At 37.0% G+C, this 18561-nt stretch overlaps 1 long non-coding RNA gene across 1 annotated transcript; it reads left to right on the top strand.

Moving 5' to 3' along the window:
• The first annotated feature begins 7604 nt into the window (after positions 1–7604).
• Positions 7605–17032, top strand: LOC311068708. The gene is made up of 3 exons (XR_014603421.1): positions 7605–8455; positions 12036–12133; positions 16542–17032. It is a non-coding gene; the product is annotated as an uncharacterized lncRNA (long non-coding RNA).
• Positions 17033–18561: the final 1529 nt, after the last annotated feature.

Genomic DNA, 18561 nt, shown 5'->3' with positions numbered 1-18561 from the left:
AATCAGAGCGACATCTCACATTCCCTTTAAGAGCAGGCGCGCTTTGTTCTAAAGCGGATTCCTATTATAACGGCGGATTTGCCAGACGCGCACCAGGAGCGGTTCACAGCCAAGGAGAGCAACGCTCTCGTCAGGGACGTTGGGGATGGAGAAACCCACCCAAATTAACTTCGGTTAAAAAGGCGTATGATAATTTGGGTAAATGTGTAAGCTAGATGTATGCTTTTATAATAAATTGTCTATCTATCTATCTATCTATCTATCTATCTATCTATCTATCTATCTATCTATCTATCGTAATAATATATGATTTGCAAAAATGAAAACTGCTGCTTCTGTGTAGATGAGAGAATCAAAGTGTATGCGCGTTGTGCACACGCTACATTGATTATGGCCAAGCATGCGCCCTTAAAATAGTATATGAATAACATGCGCAACCCGCCACTGACTTTAAACTATTTTTCCTGGTTAGTGGCGCAATTGTTTTCTAAACCTGCAAAATAGCATGAAGGAACGTTTGCGCCGGGACACGCCTCCTTTTTTGCGCTGAACCGCCCAGGGAGCGCAAGTTCATTCCCTAGTTTAGCGACGTGCTTTTGTGGAGGGAAAAGCGCGCTTTGCGCGGGTGCAAAATAGGAATGATACATGCGTCGGTGTACAAAGTCAATTGCGCTGGGTGCAAGATAGGGCCCTAAAAGTCTTACTATGACATTTCTGTGACTGATAAGATTAGCGATTCAACATGAAGTACTACATAAGCATCAAAGTTAAATGTAAATCAAGGTCTAAAAAGACATTAGGCACTTTGAATTGATAATAAATTAATTATAGCTATATATATGTGCAATTAAACTATATTAAATTATATATTAAATTATCTGTTAAATTGTTTGTATACATATATAACGGTGGCTGTTTCAGAGGAACGAGAGTGGGATCCAGATGCAGCAAACATTTATTCAAACAAACATAATAAAAGTAAATCCAGGCAAAACTGATAAATGCAGACACGGGCAAGGAAGGCAAAGAAAACTGACAACAAGCGCACACATAACATCCATAGAAGGACAACACCAGGCAAAGAACATGATAAACACTTGGGTATTTATACACTCAAGGGGAGATTGGCGAACATGACACACCTGGGAACAATCATGAACTAATCAACAAGAAAAACTACAAAGGACTACAAAACCTGGCACAGAACAGGAAATAACATAAGTCTACACAAGACAAGGGGAACACAAGACAGGAATCTTGATAATATATGGATAATTATAAAATGGGTTTAATTTGTTAATTTCTTTACATTTAATAAAAAAAATATTTTTACATTTAAGTTATATTTGATTCATATTTATACATACTATATATATATATATATATATATATATATATATATATATATATATATTGTGTGTGTGTTAATAAATGAAGTTGCTTATTGAAATTACACAATCAAAAATCAGGTTGCAAAAATCGCAAACCTCATTTAAAACGAATAAAACAAAACAGCTCATACAGTATAGTTTTACTTTGATAATCATGATCTGAAGGTTTTTGCAACTTGCAATGACCATTTATTATTATAATTATAATTATAATGAATAATAATTTATAATAATAACAATAATTAAAGAATTTCAGGTTCTCTTTTGTGGCCTATTTATGCACTGTGTCACTAAAATAAACTTGAAAAGTACTTGAAACAGACTGAGCAAACTGACTTGTTCGTAATTGCTTTTTTAGTACCCCAGGGGCCTATTTAAAAAGTCAGGGGTCTAACTGACCATTGATGACCAATGAGGGATGAAGCCAAACAACCGGCAACCCTCCATTTGGAAGAGAGCCCTTAGTCTAACATGCAGCATGCAGAACTGCAGGCCTACTCATATGGTTATTTCCATATGATCATGCAGTGCTTTGCTAACACTAAACCAGTCACTTGTTTTCTGTCAGACAGACTCTGTTTCAAATGCTGAGCATTGATTTAAGGCCACACACACTCTGCCCTCTGTTGATGCTTCATGAGTCAACATGCCGGGCTCATGAGAAAGACTGTCTCACAGACTTTATTTAGACCCTTGAAGAATGTCCGCCTCCCTCCCAGTCAATGCCACAAGTCTTTCACCACATCCAGTATTCCCAAGGTGAATGTACGGGATGCAGTATGAAAACAGTTTTTACTTTATTACAGTTGAAAGTTTAAAACAAAAGCTAACAACATATAGCCTATATGTTTCTTTCAAATTTAGGGTAATTGTTAGCCATGCTATCAAAGTAACAGTAAAATGTTTAAACAGTGGAGGTGAGAATACTATATTCATATTAAAACAAAAATGAAATAAATAAAGTTAAAGTCAACGTGAATTGTCATAGCAACCCAATTTATTCTCAGCAATGTTATGTAAAAAAAGAAGAAAAAAAAGAAAAAGTAAAACAGCATGTTCAACAAGAATAAATAGGCAGGACTTTATTTTATTGATTAGAACATGAATAAAGGCAGGTACATTAGCCATTTGGTTAAGATTTTACAATAGCCAGCATAGCCCAGTGACATTAGCAGAAAAGGAACTGCTTCAGAGGAAGGGCAATTAAAAATAATAATAATAATAATAATTTGAAAAAGTATTATTTCTATATTAGATCACAATACAAACCAATGCAATGGTTCAATTTAAAATTAAGTAATAAAGGAGCCACCGATGACTCATAAATGACATCATGCACTCATCAATTAGCTCAGGGTCACGGTCTCCACACGTGCTTCCCGCGGGTCTGTCGGCGGCAGTTGACTTTCTCACAGGCTGCATGTCATTACGGAGCTATGCGTAACACAAACAATTCCTCGCTCCCAGAGTGTTTATCTCGTGGCACAGAGCACGGTGTGCCCACACATCAAAGTCAGAGGGAACAGACGCTGCTCAGCGGCAGCAGCTGCGCTCGGATCCTGTCCACACCCTTCCTGTTTGCCGCGGTCTACCTTGGGGCTGTTATTTTCCCCACAGAGAGACGATAACCCCCCTCTGCCTCACTCCCTTCACCGGCTTTAACAGCACCACCGACACCGGCCGCTGCAGCCTCGGACACCGCAGCAGAAGCCGCTCGGTTGGTCAGACCTCTCTGAGCTCCAGCCCTTATTTCCTTATTTACCAAAGAGCGGGATTTTGGCTAGTCTAATGCGTATTTACATTGTGGCACAGAAGCTGCAAACTTTTCAAACTGCGAGAGACAATAATGCGTTTTCACACAATTTACTTTTGCAGAAATTATGCTATACAATGTCATGTTTTAAATACGAAACGTCATATTTTTACATTTTAATTGACCATTTTTACATACGTACATATTGTATACAGTGTGTGTGTGGGGTTGTATACACTTTTGCAGTTCTCCTAAATTTAGCTTTATTTACATATGTGACCTTGAAGGAATCCAAATGTCATCAGATCACATTCCTTTGTGGTGCTTGGATTACTTTACTGAATACCTTTTTATGAAGTAAATTGTAACTATAACGGAATACATTTTGATGTAACTATCCCAAATATATATACACACACATACATGTGTATGTATACACACAAACATACCATATAGGCCTATATAATACAGTATATACCTGCATGTAGGCATATATAATGAGGGAGACATCATTTTTGATTATTTAAATTATTGCAATATGAAAAGTTGTTACTTTGTTACTTCGTTGAAAGTTCAAAACCTAACATAGAATAGCTTATATAATGTTTCTTTTAAATTTAGGGTAATTGTTAGCCATGCTATCAATGCCAAGATTATGGCTTGAGAATGCATGTGAATGCAATATAAGTGACTGCTAAAATCTATATAAAGGCCTGTGATTTTAATATAAGAAGCAAAAAACCCTTTAAGTGAAGACTATCCCTAGAAGATCTGTACTCATTATCTGTCACCATCTCAAACTCCCACAGCATTTTCCAGCTCTGGGTCAAGACCCTCATAACGCTGTTTCCTCAGTCAGAATGGGTCATGCAGATTTCTCTGTGAGAGAGAGGGCGATTGAGTCTCCAGCTGCCATCACACAAAAACATCTTCACAGGCGTGCGGCAGCAGCAACCGTGGTGAGCTACATCAAACAGGGCTGCTCAGAAACCCCATAGACTTTCAACTTCAGAGCCACATCTAGACTTTTCTTTTGACCCCCTCTGTCTCGTAGACCACCACACAGGGTCAGAGAGCACTGTTACACTGTCCTAGGGACTTTCCGTGCCAGTTCCTCTGTGATGTGTTGGCAAACAATATTTCAATGTTCCATTAAGTATTTTTTTGATTATTAAAAAGCCTACACATAAGTTAATTCTTTTTAGAAATGATTCAAATTATCTACTGTTTTCTGTCTGTAAATCAATAATTATCTGTAAATTAATAATTAATACAGTAGACCACATTTGTGCTAAATGCATATTTGTGCCTTTATAAAGTGTAAAACAAACATCAACACAATGATGTGCTTTGTATGAGAGAAAACACTACGTTCCATTCAAAATTTTGGGGTCGGTAAGATTTTTTTATGTTAACCACAGCTGCATTTATTGGATCAAAAATACAGTAAAACATTAATATTGTGGAAATATTATTACAATTTAAAATAACTGATTTCTCTTTCAATATATTTTCAAATTGTAATTCCTGTGATGAAAAAGCTGAATTTTCAGCATCATTAATCCAGTCTTCAGTGTCACATGATCCTTTAGAAATCATCATTCTAATATGCTGATTTGAAAAATGCGGTTTTCAATATTAAAAACAATTGTGCTGCTTAATATTTTTGTTTCAAAAATCATAAAACTCATAAAAAACGCAGACAAGGCTTATGTTTTAACTGAAAGCAACTTGCACTGACATATCTTAAAATATGTCACTGCCATTGTTTTGTGTTAAGATGCACACCAGTAATGTTTTTTTCTAAGGCATGTTTATAAAAGCTACTATAATGTCCTAATTAAAACTAAGGTCATGGCTTGATGTAAGCCCTATCTGTGAAACCAGGCCAAAAAATATTATATTAATCTCAGAAATTTACAGATTTCTCCTTTAATTACAAGGCCCCTGTGATCATAATCAACACAATAGGCAAAAATACGGTATTTTGGATGGATGATTTTTGCAAATAGTTTCTGTTATTATTTCATTCACTGTTTTAAATATGTGTCATTTTTACATTCTCATGCAGTTTATCTTCTGGCAGATGGGATGGCAAGCCAATCAGCTAATGTACTTCTTGGGCACCAGTGAGATTGACTTATGGGAACAGGAGGCATACAGACATGTAGACAACTTTGGTATGTAATGGATTTTTGTTTGCCTTTACGTTTTAATCATTGAAGTATTCAAGTTAATTCAGTAGATGAAATACTTTTCTAGTGTGCTACAATTTTTATTTAAGTCATAAATGCCATTTTAAACACTTTGAATCAGATATGTCTCATACCTGTGATGTGACATCACACAAACCCTCTCATGTCTTGTTTTATAGTCTATAATTCACTCATGAAAGACCTGACCAGCACCTGTCATGCAAAACACAACAAGCTTTAATTATCACGGAAATGACATTTAAAGATTAGCAGAAGCGTCTGTTGCATGTTTTACAACCTTGATATCCAGCTAGTTTAGCTACTGAGGGCTTTTTAGGTGTTCTACAGGGAAGTGCATGATTGTTTGAGTGCAACAGGACGTATCAGCTTGTCCATCAGGATGTGAGTTCTCAGAGGTCTGGAAGCACCTAGTATAATCCAAAGTAAACATTCAGGCTGAAGGAGAGATAGATCCTTATGATAGAAGCAGCTCAGACAGTGAGAGCGTGTCAAGGGTTTGCTTCCCCTTCTTGTCTCAGTCATTAATCATATCAGATTCACAAAGAAGTGTCAAGGGTTGCAGGGATTCCCTAAACTTCCCTCAGACATTTCAAAGGAATAGTTCACACAAACATGAAAATTGTCCTAAACCTGCAGAATATACAACATTTTATTTAAGGCTAATCACTTAAATAATGGGCTGCTCAATTCACAAAGAGATTGCATGATTGGTGTACTTTTATGGCCATAGTCATTATAAGCTGTTATAATATGGAAAATATATATTCAAAAAATAATATATGGTTTGGAATTATATAAATGAAATAGTTTTGAACTATCCTTTTAATATCAAATCAAGAACATTGTGAAATATCGTTCCCATTTAAAATAGCTATTTTCTATTTGAATATTTTAAAATGTAATTTATTAATGTGAAGGCAAAGCTCAGCATTATTACTCCAGTCTTCAGTGTCACATTTCAGAATTCATTCTAATGCTAATTTGCTGCTCAAGAAACATTTATTATTAGCAATGCTGAAAACGGTGTGCTGCTTAATATTTTTGTGTAAACAGTGATACTTTTTGTCAGGATTCTAAGATACAGTAGAAAGTTCAAAAGAACAGCATTTATTTGATTTTTTTTTTTTAATTAATTGAATGCATCTTTGCTGAATAACAGTATTAGTTTTTTTTTTAAAAACTGACCCTAAACTTTTGAATAGAAGTGTAATCATGTAAATGAAGCTGATATGTTCTGTTCTTACAGCCATTGATCATTCTTCAGCATGGCAATATATCCTCGGGATGGTCTTTGCCAGCTGCCTGTCATCGCCAACTACTTACCCTGACTGACCCTCTCTGGAAGCCAGCTCTCTGATCTCTGACCGAACGCCAACCTCTGCTGCAGTAAAGCCAGAGTGGCCAGAGTAGCTTGACCTGTAATGTAGCTGACCACTATATTACAGGAAGAAAGAAAGTGTGGCTACAAACAATGAAAGCCACAGCTGTCGCCATTCTGTACGGTAGCGCTGCTATCGCACTACACTTCCTTCCAAGATGGCATCGGCTTTATGAATGAGATTGATGTCTTTTGACAAAAATGATATTGGCACCTGGAGACATATTGTTCGACAGAAAAACGTAGAGTATTTTGCAGCAGTTGGATTGCTGAAATTATCCCGTTGCCTATTCAAAAACTGACCTGCCATTTACACTCTAAACTTGATAGTCATCATGTAAATAGTTTGCTCAATTAAAGTTGATAATGTTTAGCTTCTATATTCCTTTTATGAAGTATATACTTGAAACATAAGCAAACAGTCAACCCACACAATATTTACACCACAACCCAGTGGCGTGTGGCAGACTACTGAAATGAAAAGTCAAGTCTCTCAGTTTAGGGAAATTTTAGTTCTCTAATCCATTTCATTGTAGTTGATACAGTGTTCAAATGTTTACAGTTTATGGATTAAATGCAAAAGAATATGTTTTAATCATATAGTTGGGTCTATCAGCAAGCTTACAATAAACTATTCTAATTTTAGCTTGTTTGTATGAAAAGACCAATTTACTAAATCAGAGGTTCATAATACATGAGGTTAAAAATTTTGCTTAAATTATCCTTCTTGTATTCCCAATTAAAGTACATTCATTAATAGATGATAGAAATATATCTGGAGTTTGGTTCGATAATTGCTTTCTTTGTTTTTGAAAGAACTCTCTTATGCTCACCAAGGCTGCATTTATTTGATTAAAAATGCAATATTTAAACATATTATTACAATTTAAAATGACTGTTTTCTATTTTAATACGTTCTAAAATTGACAAAGCTGAATTTTCAGCGTCATTACTCCAGTCTTCAGTGTCACATGATCCTTCAGAGATCATTCTAATATGCTGATTTGCTGCTCAAGAAACAATTTTTTTTTTCTTATTATTATTGTTGAAAAGAGTTGTGCTGCTTAATATTTTTGTGGAATCCATGGATTTTGTATAAGTGACCACTATGTCAGCCTTCATATTTCGTATAGCCTTCATTCAATTTTCAGACTGTGCTTTGTGTATTTACAAAATATAGTGCACATGGAAGCAAACAACAAACCCACACATTATTTACACCAATACCAGCTTAGGCCCTTGAATAAGATGCTTTCTTGCAGTCAGTACCTATGTGGTAGCATTCCACAGTATGTGTGTCAGTAAAGCCATTTTGCACATAAACTACTGTCAATCACTGAAATACAGAAATATTTTCTGTTCCTCAAAGCAATCTCGTGCAATTGTGTTAAACAGAAAAAAAAATGTGTATTGAAGGACATAAGAGTGGGTAAATAATGACAAACTGTTTTCTTTTTAGGTGAACTATTCTTTATGCTCTTTAAATAAATTAGATTGTGGCTTACAGTTGTATGAAAAGGATTATATGTCTATTTCTGTACAAATAACCCATTTTATTGAACTTTTTCAGCTTTGATAGACAGTGTCAAGTCTTCTGCCAATGGGAAAGACAGCGGCGGAGTATCTGTGAGCTGTCGTGGACACCTCTCCCTCTGTGTTTCTCCCGGTGTGAATGTAGCAAGATTCCTGCAGCTGATCGCGGCTCTTCTGATGACAGGTATTTTCCAGGGCTCGGACCCTCAGTCCAGGTTTTCCCCTGCAGGGTGTATGAAGAATTAGCCGACGTGTTGCTGATCTGGGGTCTGCGTATGGTCAGCTGGTGGCCCTCACTCAGCTTGATAAGATGAGCTGAGCCTGCTGTTGTCACATTCTCCCCCAGATTCAACAGTGCTGTCTCGGGTGATAACAGTAAGACCAGAAGGCCTGGGGTCAAGCATGTGCGCTACTGCTTTTCAACTGCTCGCACTGATAAGTCAGAGTGTCTGGACTTCCAATACAATGACGGGGTCCAGCCAATCAGACCTAAAATAAACCACACACAGATTTAGGCTAGTTCAAAATTAGTCTGAAATTCTTGAATCTTGAAACTGCATTATCACCTTCAGCTCCCCTTGGCTTTCATTTTAGCCCCCAAAAATCTGGGATTATGTGAAAACAGTGGCTGGAGAAGGATATCTGAGATTATTTCATTCAGAATCCTACCTTACTAGTTGTGAAAAAAAAGTAATTAGGCAGTTAAAAAAAGAGTCAATCAAGCATGAATTAGCTGTGAGTTCTTGCTCTTAAAGAATTTTTCTTTTTTCTATAACGGCTCATATTCAGATAAGTGGCTCAGTCCTCCTATGACTAAAACTCTAGATTCATCCATGATTACCATTGCCCAAACATTATATTAGGATACACTACCTTTCAAAAGTTTGGAGTCAGTAAGATTTTATTTTATTTTTTTAAAGAAACTAATACTTTTAGAAAGGACACATACAGTAGTCACAGTTACAGTAAAGATGTGTAATGTTATTAAAGTTTTATATTTCAAATAATTGTTTTTCTGATCTCTTTATATTCATCAAAGAATCCAGAATAAAATGAATCATGGTTTCCCCCCCAAAAAAAATTTATTAAATATAATACTTGTTTTTAACATTGATAATAATAATAAATGCTCTTGACCACAAAATCAGCATATGAATGATTTCTGAAGGATCATGACACTGAAGAATGGCTGCTGAAATGTACAGAGATATACATCAACGAATATGTTAAAATGGAAAACAGTTATTCTAAATTGTGATCATTTTTCATATATTACTGTTTTACTGTATTTTTGACCAAATAAATGCAGTCTTGGTCAGCCTAAAAGACTTTCATAAACATTAAAAACCACTGCAGTTTTCTCGTCTGCCGCTTTTAATGCTTGAGCTCTTTAAAGCAGAATGGATTCTGATTGGCTGTCAATGTTTTTATCGCTCATCAGCTGGAATAAAATCGTTCTGAAAGAGATTCCAACGTGATCGTTTCTCTGTGTCATTACCGTTATAGCTGTGGTGTGGATATTTAGAAAGATTTTTAGAACTGTCTTTATCGTTATATTTATCGTGTGAACCTTGGTGTGAACGGGTCTTTTTCAGATAAACACACCCTAATGGTCACATGAAAACAAAATACTCAAAGTGCATTGAATTTCTCTTAACCATGATCAACTTCATTGCCCTTTATTATATAAGTCCATCACTCTGTAGCACACCCATTGCCATTTCACAATCATGGGGAGTGGAAGGATGCTTGCTGATAAAGAAGAGGGTGCAGCCCAAAACAACAATATGCAGCATTGTTTATCACCAGTCAGTGACACACCATATCAGTGTTTTGGCTCTGTGGGGTCTTAGCCTGGTAGAGATTAGCAGAAAGCTCTTTCCTGGATCTCTCTCTAACCTTGTGCTTCCTCACTGCCTGTGATACCCAAACCTCTTAAAACTCAGGGAACGATTGGTGAATGGCTTCGGTTCACGGTGTTATTATATTTGGGTGTTTTCCAGAGCACAAGATAAACTGTGCACAAGCTCATGTTTTGAAAAACAAAATTTGCCTTCACAGATAACTTTTAACAGATAAATGTTAAATGTTAACCCCTATCTTTCAAGAGGGTTATATATCAACTTTAAGTATTTAAATAAAATATATTATAAATAATAAAATACAAACAAGTGAAGATTAGCACAGGTGTCCCAAGAGGACACCCCTCCTTTCTTCTGTTTGTTTTTAGTGTTGAAGAGAAGATTATCTTGTTGGCCTTCACTGACTGGTGCCACGTGTGAAAGCATATCTCTTTCTCTGACTGTGGTTGTATCCTGCCATATAGAGTAGTGATTTCACAGTGGTCAGGTCACTTAATGTGTAGCTGATGACTTCCTCTTTCTTGTCTGTTAATTACTTTAACACATTTGCCTGTCTGCTCCGACTGGGGTTGTCCAGGGCAGCTGCTTCCCTGCAAGCAGAGCGAGCCAGAAGCCACTGATATGGGAGCAGAGCCAGACTGCTAATGCAATTGGATTAAACGGTTAAGATTTTCAGTGTCAAACAGAAACATCAATGCTTTTGCTAAGTGTCGTCTTCTCTTTACTCTTTCCCCGCCATTGACGGAAATTCCTATCATTTGCGAGACAACACTTTCCCGCCGTTGAATTTTCCGGCTTTCCGTGTTTTCACTGTTATACGGTAGGGGGCACTATTAGGCATCTTCTGAAAAAGTACTGAATTTCCTGATCAAAACACATGCGAGGAAGAAGCAGAAACAAGCGATATCATATGCATTTGTAAGATATTAACATTAAACATCGTATAAATCAAAACTACCTAATGTTACCGAATGAAATGTCGACCCAGGAAGTAGTATAGAATTATGCAACCTTAGGGGGTGTTGATGGACTCGATCTACTCCATCTATGTTTTGATCATCGTCTGAATCCGATTTGGATGTAGTTTTTGACAAAAATGTGATTTTCCCAAAAAAACTTAATTTCTTAATTTGCTCAATGTTGCTTTTTTATTAAACTAATAATAGACTAATAATAGTAAAATAATAGAATACAAACTTTTTTGTTTGTTTAAAAGCAGAGGCTCTGTTCTTTCTTTTGATATATTGCATGTTCCAATATTCATACAACAAAATATTCTGGGGGCCATGAAAGTTTTGTGAAAATTATTAAAAACGCTGGTGGTGGCTGGCAATTATTTTTTTTTATTTATTTTTTTTATTGACAAAAGTGATTTTACCTGGCGGGGAATGTTGAAAAATATAGCTAATGACTGCAATTATGTTGTATTAATGTATGAATTATATCATATTACTGTATATACTGTATGTATATGTATGAATATTTGAATCTTGGTTGTGCGGCATTCAGAATTTAATTGAGAATACTTTTTAAATTTATATTTTTTTATTGAATTTGTAATTGTATTTGAATTGAGGTAGCAAACCGGATATGGAATTGTTAAAATTAAATTTAGATTAGATGAATGGATGGATAGATCATATTTAAAAAATATATATATTTTATAATATGTTTAACCTTTGTGAACCTGGATGGAAGAACACTCCGATTGCCAAGATTCAGTGCTTTTGTAGAATTCCTTTGAATTGCAAATCATAAAATTAAAATTCTATTCTAAATTGAAATCTCAATCCTGATTTAAATAAATGAAGCTTTTGACAAAAGACATGACATACAAACATTTATCCATAATGGATGATTTTGCTGAACTGAACTAAACTTAAAATTGTTGTATTTCTGTAGGTTGAACTCTAAATGAAGCTGTCTCAGCACTGCCTTAATACAGTGATCAACATGCACTTCTGTGGCTTGTTTGAGTGTACGGATCAAATGCTCAGAAGGTAAGGAAATTAAAAATGCCTCAGTGTTCAATTATTTTAATATTTAGCTCTAGAACTTTGTCTGAGGAGCTGACCTGTGGGTTCCAGGTTTTGGCAGTGGAAACAAAGCTATTGTGCAAATAACGAAGGTGCCACAGTGAATTAAAGGGATGCAAAACAATATGGTTAACAATGTGTGAACAATGAGAGCTGAATGCAGAAGGGGAAACCTATGGCTTCCTCAAGCTCATGTATCCTGACAGGAAGCTCAGGTCATATGACAGGAAGTAGTGAAGGGGCACCTGTCTGTGTGTGTTCTCACTCCATATATGCAATTTTTGTATTATAAACCCATACCAGTACACACTATAGCAGAGTTTAAAATGTCTTTTAAAGACTGATAAACTTGTTTACATGAGTATTTACTCCCTTGATAGCCATGCAAAATCACCACAATGATGCTGACATAATTCTGACAGACACTTTGTGTTGAGCCAAATGGCACTTGCAGTGCAGATTAGTTTGTTTCTGAGCGTAGCATGCGGGTTGATGAGTGCCGAAACAAAATGCCAGACACAGTACGATGGAAAGCCGTGACAGAAATACTGCCCTGAATTTGAGAATGGCAGGAAGGGCCCTATTATTCTGACCCATTCTCTTCAACGTTGGCCCATACGACGCCTGGAGCCTGTCTGCCATGAACTCGCTTCCCAGGATTTCCGACTCACGGCCGGCGCTCCAACTAAAAGCCAAATATTTCACTCCAGAGACGCACAAGGCTTCCTGATATAGGATGCACTTGCTTGTCTCTCTGTGACCTTAAACACTAATAAAGCACCTATAATATGACTTTGGAGTCAGAAGTCCACAATCCTAGGATGTCGTCAGTTTGTGGCTGTTCGCTCTTCCACTGACAGGAAAAATAAACAGATGCCCATTTGTCTCGGACAGATTGGATAACAATGAGAAAGAAGTAGATTATTTACTCAGGGGTTAATTGTTTCAGTTTGGCGCTGAAATGGAACCTTCTTGTGTTTAAATCCAGAAGTCACCAAAGAAAACAATCAGGTTAGTCATAATCTTAAAATCTTTGTTGTCTGATCAGCAAGATCAGTCGATATCAGTTATTTTTGATCAGCAAACATTTTTCATTCATGCAAACTTCATTCACTAATCACAAGAGCATCCCTTGAGGAACACGAAAGGATGGAGCTAGATTATGATCTCAGTAACTTCCTAGTTTCTTTTACTTCTGTTGGTCCAGGCGTTGTTGAAACTTCTTAAAAACCAGTTCAAGTCAGCCTTTTACAAAGTTTTTCAGCACTTCTCAGCTGTTCAGACCAGATGAAGACCAGTTAGGCCTGGCTTGAGGACCAGAAAACCACCTTAGACTGGTTTAAGCTGTTTTTTAAGCTGGGTTCCCCAGTTAGGGTATCATAACATTAGCATAAAAGTGAATCCTGTGGCCAGTTGCATAAACATAGCCATTATGTTAAGACTGTGTCTTAAGAACTAGTGTGAACAAGGGGAATGACCAATTTATGTTTTTAAGTAACTGACTTAAAGTTATTAACTGTCTTAAAAAAATGTATGACTAATTTGTAAGACTAGTCTTAGCAGTTTATGCAGCTAGCCACTGGTTCTCAGATGAATTTACTGAAGAGCAATAAATGCCCATGTTTTCCCAACCATTTTACTTGCACTATACTTTAATTTAACAGGACAAATGTTTGTTTGCCCTGAATCTAAAACAGGTCAGTGTACTCTCAAGGAAGAGTCGGGGCTGAGGAAGCTGCTGCCCAGGCAACAGTGTCCGTTGCAATGAAGCAGTTAACTTGGTTTTTAAAAGGCAGTTTGCGAGTGACTAAGGGCAGCCTTGTGTTCAGAGAAGGGCTTGAGATTGTGGCTGTTGCTGTTGTTTTCATTGTGTGCTTGGGACTCGGGGAGGGTAAGAACAATAATGCATGTAATGCTGATTTTGGAACGGGTCCACCCAGCTTTTCCCAGGCTGGCCAGCCTTGGGAACCACTGATAGCATGGCACATCAGGGCTGGGCCCCTTTCGCCGGGCCCAGGGGCAGGGCCGCCTGCCCGCCTTCTCCATGCAAGCATGTTTGGGATGAAAGGAATCCTTCCTCCTGCCTGGGAATAGAAGAAACACACGCAAACGCTTGCACTAAGTTGCGTCCCAAGTTTGGACCTGCTTGGCCACATGCTGAGACGTCTCAGAGGTGACAATGACAAGCTTTAGCTCCACGCTGCCCGCTGGCAGACTTGGTGGAGGCCATATTCCGGTTTTTGTTTTGTAGTCCTGCCCCGGACTGATATCACAAGCACTTGTTTTCTATAAGCCAAGGATGAAATGCTAAAAAACAAAACAGAATAGGAGTGAAAACCTCTTTTCACAACATCTAATATAAAGATATATGTAATGTGTGCATGTTTTCTGTTTGCTTTGTGTGTATATATGTGTGTGCCCAGCCAAAAAAACACAAAAGATATTTTAAAGAATGTTGGTAACCAGACAGTTGACGGTAGCCATTGACTTCCATAGTTTTTTTTTTCTTACTATGGAAGTCAATGGCTACCTTCAACATCAATCTGGTTACCAACATTCTTCAACTCTTTCTCCGCCAGCGTGTAAAAAAATGTTTTGCCAGCCACCGCCAGAGTTTTTGGTAATTTTCACAAAACTTTCATCACCGCTAGAATATTTTGTTGTATGAATACAACCTTTTTATTCTAACCTCATGTATTCTTTTTTTATCAACACTTAAATGTGGGTAAGTTTCATTAAAAAAGCTTTTGTTTCGTGTTTCCATTGGGCGTATTTTCAATTCGCAATTTCAGTTTGCGCAATTTGAAGGGTAATGGAAACACAGCTAGTGATAACACGGAAAGCCGTAAAAACTCGTCAATGGCAGTGAAGCATTTTCTCATAAATGATGAGTTAACTCATCAATGGCAGGGAAAGAGTTAAAATATATTATTTTGTGTTCAACAGATACAGGTTTGGAACAAATTGAGGTTGAATAAGTGATGAAAATCTTTTCATTTTTGGGTGATCTATCGCTTTAAGTGTCTATGATTGGATCATTATTGCAGTTATTATTATGTTTCTAGCATATTATATGTTGCCATATTCCAGGATGACAATGCCAAGATTCATCAGGCTCAAATTGTGAACGAATGGTTGGGAGGAGCATGAAGAATCATTTTCACACATGAATTGGCACCTCTGAATCCAGACCTTAAACTCATTGAAAATCTTTGGGATGTGCTGGAGGAGACTTAACAGAGTGCTGGACTCTTGCATTGTCATTACAAGATCTTGAACAAAAATGTATGCACCTCTTGATGGAAATAAATGTTGTGATGTTATTATTATTTCCACCAAGAGGTGCATCAATTCTTCATGCTCCCTCCCAACCATTCTTTCACAATTTGAGCCTGATGAATCTTGACATTGTCATCCTGGAATATGAGCATGATGTGTCTTCCTACATGGTTGTTTAAGAAATGAAAAGCTACACAATCCATTAATTAGGGTTAGAAGAACTGTTGCCAAACATATAACATGCTAGACACATAATAATCACTGCAATAATGATCCAATCATTGACTCTTAAGCATTTGCCTATTTAAATCCAGTAGATATAAAAATCATTGTAGTCATTTTTACTTATTTTGTATTTGTCTTTAGGATGACCCTGTAATATTCTATCCATGGTCTACAGATGAAAAATAGCCCTAATGCTTAAGGCCCATTCACTCCAAGAATGATAACTATTATTACCCACACCTACGCAAAATAATGTTCTTTGTATTATAAGCACGTGCTGCAGTTTTGCCGTCTGCCGCTTTAAATGCTCCAGCTCTGAAAACAGGATGGATTCTGATTGGCTGCCAAATGTGCCAATATTATTATCATTCATCATCTGGAGAAAAAAATGTTCTGAAAGTAATTCCAACAATATAGTTTCTCTGTGCCGTTATCTTTATAGTTGTGGTGTGGACTTCCCTATTCTCACAGAATTAGAACAATTATTAAAACTTAACAGTTAACGTAATTGTCCTTTGAGTGAACTGGTCCGTTTACAGAAATGCTAATAATGTGCACTGTCCCTTTTAAATAAACTAATAAATGGATAAAAACATAGATATAAGGAGACCCAGTCTGATTCAGCAGACCTTTTGTAGATGTGTAGAACAATAACAATATGCAAATGCAATAAATAGAGTGCAACAAACCTTTAGGGCTTGGTGTATATCTGCTCTCCTGTCAATATTTTCATTATACTGTCTTTATTTATCCTAAAAAGAACTTTGAACATTCTTGAGTGGGCATATCCATCAACAGGGGAAAACGAGGGAAAGTCCGGGTCTGTGAAGCCGGACAGACTGCTTTAATTAGCCTTTATATACTTTAGGTCACACCTGGGAGAGCTGCAGCCTGCCCTGGGCTATGAGAGGCTGTTGACAGCTTGATTGGAGCTATCTGTGCTGAGGACTGGGTCTGGTGCAGGGTGTTAAAGGCAGTGGGTGATGCAGAAACCCTTCAGCAGTACTGAGGTTTGTGTCTTTATAATATTCATTATATCAGGAGATCATAAAGTTTTTGGACAGCTAAATCATAATTTTCTCAATTCAATTCTCATACAAAATCTACAAACTTTTTATTGCATTAGATAGCAAAATATCAAACCACTACATGTGCTTTAGCCAAGGGGTTCATCACATTAACTATAAAGGCATGATCAGTTTGAAACATCAGTTTGAAAATGTCCAGTCCATCATTTTGAACAGTACTGTATTGCTATTGTTTTTACCATTAAAAATCTCCTATTTGGTCGGTAAAATGTTTGTCGAGTGTGTGTTTCTGTCATTCTTTAAATGCCACTTGGTTTGATGTTTTATTGTGAAATGCACATTTATATAAAGACATTTATATATGTTTAAATATAATACTTTTTGGAGTAAAATAATTAATTTATATTAAAATTACTATTATTAATAACTACATTTTATTTATAAACATTTTATTGTATTTAAAATATTTTATTTATTTTTTTACTATACAAATTAATTTTTAGTTATGATGGTTGTTTTTAGAAATTCTTGGGTGGTAAACGTCATTTTATTGTGAAAAGATATAAAAGACATTTATATATTTTTAAGTATTATACTGTGGCGAGCAGGACGAGGCCGAGGGCCGTGAGAGAACGGTGCGAGGCCGGTGGCGTGATTGATAATGAGCGACACCTGCGCAACGCACCAATCTCGTATCTCTCACGGCCCTCGGCCTCGTCCTGCCACATATACTTTTAAAGTTAAAAAAATTATTTGTCCATAATGTTACATTGTAGACTTTTACATAAAATTGAATATTAAAGGGGTGGTATAATGCCCTTTTCACAAGATGTAAAATAAATCTGTGTATGTGAAGTTTTACCTCAAAATACCCCACAGATATTTTTATATAGCATGTTAAAGTTGTCACTTTTTGAGGGTGAGCAAAAACGCACCGTTTTTGTGTCTGTCCCTTTAAATGCAAATGAGCTGCTACTCCCGGCACAGGGGGCGGAGCTTCAACAGCTTGTGTCCTTTTACCTCACACACACACATGCACTGAAAATTTCAAAAACTTAGCCTTTTATGTTCAAACCGAAGTCAGAATGATGGAGAGACTCAAGAAGAAGTGACAACATGTAGAAGCAACAGGACATTTCTGAATGGTTAGTTGATGAATTTATGTAGCTTATGTGTAGTTATCTTCTAGTCATTGATTAGCATATTCTGTCTTGATAATCTATAAATCGTGCTCCAGGGGCGGGGTTTATGTAAATTTTAGGGTTCATGATGTCACTAACCCGGGAGGAATGTCGTGTAGTCCCTACCAGCCGTTTGTTGTAGTCCTTAAAAAGTGATTTCTTTAAAAGCAAATATCTCCCTTTGCTTTGAACTTTGAGTGTCGTAACTTTGCAGATGTTGTTTATGCTCAAACAGCAACATTACACACTAACTAAAGTTAGAAAAGTGAAATCATATTCAGCCACTCCTTTAAGTTCATAGATATAATTAACAACAAAATATAGTTCGACACCATAGAACTTAATGTGTGAGAGGCCACAATGCCAGCTTGATATTTCTAAGGTTTTATTTCATGTTAGTTAAATTGGACTTGCAACAAACAAACAATGTGAAGAATAGGGTTACGGGCTGCGTCCGCAGTGGTGTGGGTGACGCTTGGCTCGCGGTAACCTCCCAGTGGCAGCGGCCCTGCCGGCCCTCCTTGTGTTCCTGGCCGTCTCTCACATGGTGATTGGGTTTCAGCGCAGGGCTCGAGCTGTGGGAACGAGTCATCACACTGGCGGGCTGCCTGGGAGACTGTGCTACGCTCCACCAGGGGGAAGGCACATGACAAAGGGGGGGTTTTGTGAGCCCAAACAA

Source organism: Abramis brama, assembly GCF_963993115.1.
Source record: "Abramis brama genome assembly, chromosome: 18".
NCBI classification, from domain to species: Eukaryota; Metazoa; Chordata; class Actinopteri; order Cypriniformes; family Leuciscidae; genus Abramis; species Abramis brama.
This window is presented reverse-complemented; position numbering and strand designations above follow the sequence as displayed.